The sequence below is a fragment of the Pseudophryne corroboree genome (assembly GCF_028390025.1).
Source record: "Pseudophryne corroboree isolate aPseCor3 chromosome 8 unlocalized genomic scaffold, aPseCor3.hap2 SUPER_8_unloc_7, whole genome shotgun sequence".
NCBI classification, from domain to species: Eukaryota; Metazoa; Chordata; class Amphibia; order Anura; family Myobatrachidae; genus Pseudophryne; species Pseudophryne corroboree.
The window spans coordinates 294739-303955 of NW_026967625.1; the positions used below are offsets into that span (position 1 = coordinate 294739).

At 50.7% G+C, this 9217-nt stretch overlaps 1 protein-coding gene across 7 annotated transcripts in view; it reads right to left on the minus strand.

The window, feature by feature from the left end:
• Positions 1-9217, minus strand: part of LOC134987321 (beta-1,4-galactosyltransferase galt-1-like) — a 103054-nt gene that overhangs the window by 42642 nt on the left and 51195 nt on the right. For 2 of the 7 annotated variants that reach the window (XM_063950489.1, XM_063950483.1), the window contains exon 1: positions 6279-6445. The exons of 3 other annotated variants lie outside the window; for them this stretch is intronic. The gene's annotated coding sequence lies outside the window, so the exon portion shown is untranslated. Of the gene's footprint in view, positions 1-6278; positions 6446-9217 lie in introns of those variants that run through there. 2 more of the 7 variants (XM_063950482.1, XM_063950484.1) reach the window with 1 other exon arrangement.

Here is a 9217-nt window from a genome sequence, read left to right on the forward strand (position 1 = left end):
TGAAAATTACTAAGGGTTAGTAAGAAGCACATAAGTGCTATGTAAGTGATAGGTGTGATTAAAATAATACAAAAATATATAAAACTAGGTGCTTCATCGCGCCCTACGGGCGCTATTCACACTGTCGCAAGGGGCTACGCCCCCTTAACCCTTGCATGCCTTTCTGGGGTTCAATATTTGTATTATATAAAGTATTACCTGCATTCCTTTGTTAGTGGTTAAATATTGCACAATGAAAGGGCGTGCGATGGTGAAGGAGGCGCAGCCCCTTGCGACGGCGTGAACAGCACCTGCAGGGCACGATGTACAGAATGTAGCGGGTGCGGGGGGGACTGCGGATGGTGTCTGTAGATGCTGCAGGTGGAGGGGGGGCAAAAGTGGGGGTGGGGCCCGGATGGGGAAGAGTCGGGAGGTGCTGTGGGTGGGGGAGGGGCAGAGGAGTGGGGGATGCAGATTGGGGAGGGGTCCGGAGGCACTGCAGGTGGGGGAGGGGCAGGGGTGCCATGGGTGGGAGAGGGGCAGGTGTGGGGATGTTGTGGATGGGTGAAGGGTTCCGGAGGTGCTGTGGGATGGGAAGGGGCGGGAGTGCCGGGGGTGGGGTTGGGGTCCGCAGGCGCCATGGGTAGGGGAGGGGCAGGTACGGGTGGTGCGGCGCATAGGGAAGGAGGTCCGGAGGTGCTGCTGGTGGTGGAGGGGCAGGTGCGGTGGTGCCATTGGTGGGGGAGGGGGGGACCACGGATGGAGGAGGGTGTCTACAGATGCTGCGGGTGGAGGGGGTCAGGTGTGGGGGGAGACATATAAAGGGGGTGGATGGTGGAGGGGGCCTGGAGGTGCTGTGGGTGGTGAAGGGGCGGAGGAGTGGGAGCCGCGGGTGGTGTAGGGGGTCTGGAGGCACAGCGTGTGGGGGAGGGGTGGAGTGCCGCATGTGGTGGAGGGGAAGGTGCGGAGGTGTGGTGCATTGGGGAGAGGTCTGGAGGCGCTGCGGGTACTGTACCTGCCAAAAAGGTAGTTGGAGGGTATGCAGTAACAGGGCCAGGACAGGGGTGACAGGGTCAGAACAGGGTTGACGGGGCCAGGACAGGGGTGACAGGGTCAGAAAAGGGGCGACGGGGCCAGGACAGGGGCGACGGGGCCAGGACAGAAATGACAGGGACAGGATAGGGGTGACAGGCCAGGGTAGGGGTGGCAGGAACAGGACAGGGGTGACAGGGCCAGTATAGGGTTGACAGGGCAAGCACAGGGGTAACAGGGCCAGGATAGGGGTAACAGGGCCAGCATAAGGGTAAAAGGGCCAGCAAAAGGGTGACAGGGCCAGCATAAGGGTGAAAGGGCCAGCATAAGGGTGAAAGGGCCAGGATAAGGGTTAAAGGGCCAGGATAAGGGTGAAAGGGCCAGGATAAGGGTGGCAGGGCAAGGCCAGGGACATGACAGAACACAGGGCACGGGAGAGATTGGTATTAGGGACAAAACAGTGGTGACAGACAGATGTGTCTTACCGGAGTCACTGCTGCTGGCTGCTGCTGTTCCACTCCAACCTGTTGGGATCTGCTGCTGGTGGAGACTTGGCATGGCTGACTCTCTCAGGCTGGAGTCCTGCTTCCTCTGCCCGTCCGCATCCCTCCCCCCCTCCTCAGTCACACACCGCAGACCTTGCGCAGCTGCCGGGCACTGTGGTAAGGGGAGACTGGGAGTGACTGGTTAGCCCCCAGGAGATGCTGCGGCTGGAGGGAGGAGGGGGTCGGAGCCTGCAAGCAGCTCGGACTTCTGCAGCGTTACCCGCCGGCTAAAGTGTGTGGAGGAGCTGGGCGCACCTCACTGTGGGTGGCAGCGCTGCAGCTAGCGGTGGGGTTGCCGGGGCTGGAGATAACAGAGGCAGTGCGGAACCTGCACAGCGGCAGGTGCCTCACAAAACTGCAGCTAAGAAGCGTGGAGTGTGCCAGAAAGTGATGCTCCTCCGCGCCAGAGAGGGGGGTCAAGCACACAGTGAGCCGGTGCCCGTCTGTCTGTACGGCATACCCCCTCACACACCCCCATACCTCCCAAATGTCCCGATTTTCGCGGGACAGTCCCATTTTTTTGGGTCTGTCCCACTGTCCCACCCGCGGGTCGCAGTGTCCCGCGGTAACGGGGGGTCAGTTGGAAAGCTCCTGTACTCGCTGTTCTGCTTAGCAGAGCAGCGGTGAATAGTGGAGACAGAGGGAGAGGGGTCATCAGGGGGTATGGATTAAGGGGGGGTTCCAGCAGCAGAGCCGGATCAAGGGGGGGGGGGGGGGCAGGGGGTACGTACCATTGGCCCCACAGTTTTAGGGGGCCCCCCGGCTCGAGTCGCTCTGTCCCAGCTCAGAAGCCCCCCCCCCCCCTGTCCTGCTAGCAACAACGGCAGCATTGTGCTACTGTCAGCACACGCTGCTGCGTATTGGCAGGTCTGTGGTGTTGCAGGGAGGCAGCAGTCTCCCTGCTTTCTTCTACCTGTGCGGGTGTGTAGGGGGGAGCGACCACGTCCTCTGGATTTACCCCTAGCTGAGGGGCCAAAATTCCATGTAAAAAAAAAAAAAAAAAAAAAGGAATTTGCGTAAGGGGGCGTGGCCTCGCGGGGCACGATTAGGCCACGCCCCCCACCCACAGCAGGCTCAGCAATGAGATAGGGCTCCCCTGTCACAGGTGCCCTGGGCCCCCCGGACTCATAATCAGCCCCTGGGGGCATGCCAGCAGCTCACAGAGCACTGGGCATGCCCCCTCATTGACGAAAACGGGGGCCCTCCCGTGAAGCCACGCCCCCTTTTCGCCGAGTGTGTGTCCCTCCTTCTGCCTGAAGAAAGCTCCTGCAGAAAGCTGGGAGGTCTGCACCCCTGTCTGCCTGAAGAAAGCTGGGAGGTATGCACCCCTGTCTGTGCCATGCCCATACCATCTGCTTCTGCTCCTAGTCTCCAATAGATTTGGCCAGATCTGTGACTCATTTGACTAACTCCGCCCACTGTTGTGACTCCGCCCAGCGTTAGCAAATGAATCACAAAGTCACAGATCTGGGCTATTATATAGGAGATGTGATAGGAAAAACCATAAAAGTGTTAATAAAGTGTTAGGGTGTGCCGACCTGAAGCCGCCCAGCCACACCGGCACAGGGGGTACTGCACCCCAAGCCCACCCCATAAATAATTACACATGTCAGGATAAAATAGCCAAGTGAAAGACCTAACACTTTATTAACACTTATGTGTTTCCCTATCACATTTTATATATGTCTGTATTACTTTAATCACACTTGTCACTAAAGGTGTGTACACACGGTGAGATAAATCTGTAAGATTGTTACTGTATAGTCAAAATCTTAAGGACAGTTATTGCACATCTCAGGGTGTTACGTAGTTTACGATACCGATTTGATCCCGATGTGCGCTCCTGCGGGGTCAGTATCACGAGGCTAGATAGACTGTGCAGGTAAGTCACTCTACTATCTAGTACAATGTATAGTCACAATTGGCACTTAGGGGTCTATTCATGTAAGAATGCGATGGTTTGGTTTTACTTATCACCAAACATCGCATTCTTACGGGCAGCTTTTTTTCCATATACTTACCGCAATTAATGATCCTTTGCCGGCTTCCTGATGAGATGCGACATCTGGTCCCATCACGATCCCGTCTTCACTCCTTCTACCGCTGCTTGATTGGCGGTGTTGTCCTCTTATGTCTTCTGCGCACGTGCCGGCGGCTTCTGTCTGAGGTGAAACCGGTCATCTTAGCAGCAGGGGGTACGGGCAGTGGGCAGTGCGGAGCAGGTGACCCGGCATATGCATATGTTGGGTCACCTCAGCGGCGGAGTGACTGGGGGGCAAACAGGAAGTGGGAGCAATGCGCGGGGGAACTGTGACAGCGGCCAAGGCAGTCAGGAGGAGGAGACACAGCAAATGCAAATGCCCTGGGCTCCTCCGATTGGCTCCTGTCATGGAAGGGGGTGAGGAGAAGGCAGGAGACAGACATCTTCACTACTCTTCTCCTCTACAAGCCTCCCTACGCCATTCTGAGATGGTGACAGGATTTTGTCACAGAGCGGGGGTGACGCTAGAGAAAAGTCAGGGACTTCTCCACGGTAATCCGCTATGTGAATTGCAGTAAGCAGAGAAAAACGCTTTTCTCTGCTTCATGAATAGACCCCGTAGTCAAAATCTGTGCTCTCTGGGCTCTGGGGGAGTTCAAGGGAAATCACACAATCAAAATCGGGCGTAGCAAGGATCTCACCGTGTGTACACACCTTTACATAGCACTTATGTGCTCCTTATTAACCCTTAGTTATTTTCACCTGTGTGCTGCCCTAGGGTGGCCGGCCTGTGCCGACGTGATGGGGTCCCGCACCCCTGACCCACACCTAGTATTAGGGACCCCCAGTGACACAGAGACGCCATGCTGTTCGGCCTGGGGGCTTAGCCCTTTATCTGCAGATATATGCAACCAAGATCTCTGTATTATCTGATACTAATTCAGCAAGGATCGCAAATCAGAAAAATTAGCCACAAAAAAAAAAAAAAAGCGTAAAAACAGAAATTCTGCAACTTAAATAGCAAAAACTGCGAAAAAAAAAAACAATTTCTGAGACTTAGCAAATACTGCGTATGCACTAATAAAAGTAGGCATGTAGGGGGCGTACTAAAGGGCTGGACTCGCAAAAACTATGATCAGGGGTGCGTTGCGGGGCGTGCTGTGGGCGTATACTGATGGTCGGTGGGCGGTGCATTTGCAATTTTTACAACAGATCGCACAGTTCTGATGTGCAGTTCTGAGTGACTACAGGTCACACGCTGACCTGAGTTGTAGACTGCATGTATACTGCAATCATTGCGTCATTACATCCAGCTGAAGAAGATCACGCCTCAGACCACAAATCACTTCATGCAGTTGTATTGGAACTTAGAAACATGTAAGGTATTGTGTAACTCTGTAACACGTTGATTGTGAAAATATATGTTACTAACCGATTTGTGTTTCCACTTACTAACAATCGAGGTTTGACAACCGCACTATGTGATAGAAGCAAAATAACCTGTACAAGCATTCTGCTTAGTAGTATCTGCTGAACGACATTTCGCTTCCTAACATTTTTCTTTTTTTAAACAACCAACATTTTCTCGTTAAACAAAAACATACCCACATACATTTTTTTTAAATTTTTATTTGTGCGCTACACACATAACATATGTTGAAGAACAGCAACACCATCTTTTTATAATCAAGTTTTGCAAATTCTGCTCCATTTGTATAATTATTGCAACAAATCTTTACACATAATTCCTTAAAGTAAGGTATGTAAATAACAGCAAAGAAACAATAATATGTAATGTGTGACCACCTCACAATAAAAAAAAAAACACTTTTTTTTAAAAATAAAAATGTTAGTTGTTTCTGAATTAAAATATTTTGATATATTGAATGTGTTTGTTACAACATATCCCAATAATTGCTGTTGTGTAGGGTTTAGAAGCGAGAATTCACACTCTCTGAGTTATGGGCATTAGTCAATGTTTGAAGAGAAACACTATGGTGTCTTTAAGATAATAATTGCTAAATTACCACAAGATCATTTGACTAATTAAGTGATGATTGATTTGACTTACAATTGTTGAGTGGTTTCTTTAATTTGGGTGCAGGAAAGTAGGTTGTGCAATTTTTAAGGGAAAAATACTGTTGTTAGCAAAAAAATGCAACATCAGAAACATGTATGCAAAAATTGCGATTATTAGGATGGTTTTTGCAATATTTGCACATTTCACAAAACCACCTTCTTTTTGTTAAATTAGTGTTGCAGTTTTTCCGTTTGGGCGTGCTTTCGCAATTTTGCTTTTGCTCGCAATTTTTACAAATTTGTCATTTTTGCAATCCTTACTGAATTTGCTCCACTATGTACTGTTATATTTCACTCAGTGTGCATTAGGGATAGCAAAATGTTTTTCTTACTTTATCTGTCTCCAAGGCTTAGTACATAGACCCCCTCAGTGAATTATTACAGTGAGCAAACAACAGATTTGCACTAATTGATGGGAGAAAACAGTTCTTTCTGTGAAACGTCCAATTTTTTAATGTTTTTTTGCAAACATGAAAATTAAGTTTGATTTTCAGGTGAAAGCTTTGACGTTCCCCCTGAGAGACTCTGCACCCGGGAACAGCCGCTGCGGGTGGCTCTATCAGTGTCTATTACACACAGCATTCATATTCCACAGAGCGCACTACAGCCCACACACATGATACAAATGACATGTACCCCTCTACAGCCACCCACACACTTACCTTGTCCGTCGCTGGTATCCCAGCCAGTAGTTGTATGATCCAATTGGGGGGAGTATCCCCCCGTCCCAACACTCAGGAGCTCAGACAGGAGACTGTCCCGCAGGCACAGAGAGAACACCTGAAAGGTCTCATGTAATTAGGGGCGCGGCTTACAGAAGAGTTTCAAACTTTTTTCTCTGTCCCATTAAAGGAGACTGTCAGGATTCATTAATACAAGAACACCAGGGGGTATATTTACTAAAAGTCAATTTTGTTTAATTTCAGATCACTGTTGGGCTTCCTGGGTTAAAACACACAATTACTAGCAGATGATATTTTATTTTAATTTTTAAATGTTAGTAAATGTGCATTTTAACCCTGGAAGCCTAACATCGATTAAGAGCAATTTAAATCGATCTAAAATCGAACAAGATTGACCTATAGAAGATATGTCTGTCTGCCAATGAATCTATCCCACACTTCTCCCCGTACTTGTGTGTGTTTCCTCCGGGTACTCCGGTTTCCTCCCATATTCCAAAAATATACTGGTAGGTCAATTGGATTCCAACAAAAGTTACCCCTAGTATGAATGTGTGCGCGTGTACATGTGGTAGAGAATATAGGCCCTCGTTCTGACCTGATTGCACGCTGCAACTTTTTGCTGCCCGTGCGATCAGGTAGACGCCGCCTATGGGGGAGTGGATTTTTGCATAGCGACGAATCCATTTGTACAACAGATTGCAAGGAGACTGACAGGAAGATGGCGTTTATGGGTGTCAACTGACCGTTTTCTGGGAGTGGTTGGGAAAACACAGGCGTGTCCAGGCGTTTGCAGGGCGGGTGTTTGACTTCAATTCCGGGACCGGACAGGCTGAAGTGATCGCAGCGGCTGAGTAAGTTCAGACCTACTCAGAAACTGCAAAAAACATTTTCGTCCCGTTCAGCTGCACATGCGATCGCACTCTTGTAAAGCGAAAATACACTCCCCCGTGGGCGGCGACTATCTGATCACAGCACTGCAAAAGATAGCTAGCGAGCTATCAACTCGGAATGAGGGCCCATGTGCAGTGCTGGTGGGGCAGATATAACATGTGCAGAGAGAGTTAGATTTGGGTGGGGTGTAGTGAAACTGAAGTCTAAATTGCAGTGTAAAAATAAAGCAGCCAGTATTTAACCTGCACAGAAACAATATAACCCACACAAATCTAACTCTCTCTGCACATGTTACATCTGCCCCATCTGCAGTGCACATGGGGGGGTCATTCCGAGTTGATCGCTAGCTGCATTTGTTCGCAGCGCAGCGTTCAGGCTAAAAAATGGCAGTTCTGCGCATGCGTATGTGGCGCAATGCGCACACGCGACGTACGGGCACAACGAATGATGTAGTTTTGCACAGGGTCTAGCGATGCATTTCAGTCACACTGGTTGCCGCAGAGCGATTGACAGAAAGTGGGCGTTTCTAGGTGGCAACTGACCGTTTTCAGGGAGTGGTCGGAAAAACGCAGGCGTGCCAGGAAAAACGCAGGCGTGGCTGGGCGAACGCTGGGCAGGTGTGTGACGTCAAATCCAGAACTGAATAGTCTGAAGTGATCGCAAGCGCTGAGTAGGTCTGGAGCTACTCTGATACAACCGTTCGCACTTCTGCTAAGCTAAAATACACTCCCAGTGGGAGGCGGCCTAGCGTTTGCACGGCTGCTAAAAACTGCTAGCGAACGATCAACTCGGAATGACCCCCATGGTTTTGCCCAACTGCTAACAAATTTGCTGCTGCGATCAACTCTGAATTACCCCCATTGTGTTTGTGAAGATACAGGGTTCCAAATCACTCTGCTGGATGAAAATCCACCAGTGGTTTATTGTACAGAATGGGATATAAACACGTCTGTAATCCAATTCCACACGCCAATTCCCACCACCAACTCCTGCCGGAACGTCACTTCTTAGCCGAGGAGCAGAGAATCTCCCTCCGCTCTCTGGGTAGCTCTGATTATACCCCCACAGGCCTCAGATTGCAGGGTGTGCGCTACTTTCTTCTTTGTGTTAGGATTTTAAGGCATTGGAATACAATACACAATACTCTAATCAGGTGATTACACCAGCCAGCGAGCCACATTGTCCGGCCAGCCTAAAGGGGGTATTCACGGAGCGATAATCTAAGCAATCTGACTAGATTGCTTAGATTTTCAGCAAGATCTCTCAATGTGCACCCCCCACAGCGATAGCGATGTACAGCTCCGTGCGTCGCTATCGCTAGGCTCAATCTAGCCGGTCGCTCATTTCACCCCCCCACCGCACACTCAGCACACATCTCTCCCCGGATCTGCTTGTGAATGCGGCCCTTAAGGGACAACCGAACCTTAAATTCCTCAACCTGTGAGTGTCCACTGTGGTGTAAGTAATACAAATCTACGACATCTATTCACCGCTGCTCTACAGCAGAGCAACGAGTGACAGGCGGCCTCTTAAGTGCCCCCCCCCCCTCCCCCACTATAGGACACTGCGGCCCGTAGGTGTGACAGGTGGACAGTTGGGAGGCATGCAATGCTAGGGCTGTGCTGATGATGTGCCCAGTGCTGTGCCGCCAGTGCCCAGCTGGTACTAACCTTGTAGATGCTGCTCCTCCGAAGTGCCTCCAGCAAGCTGACCTCCGTCACCCCATGTTCTCGGCCCCAGCCATGCTCTAGACTCAGCTTGCAGCACCTCTGCCATGGCACTACTGGCCCACAGCTACCATCCCTCTGGGGTGTGAGGCGGCACGGGGCAGTGACCGGGAGGAGGCTCCAATGCGACTCAGGCAGGAAGCGGTCTCTGGGTCAGTCACTGCATGTCACACACAGGGCCAGTGAGGAGGAACGGGCTGGGGTCTAGCTATCTGCTGATTGGACGACCAACTGCGATCCCATCCTGTGACAGCTCCATGTGCCTGGGAGTGGGGAGTGTTGTGAGATAGAGAGGCATGA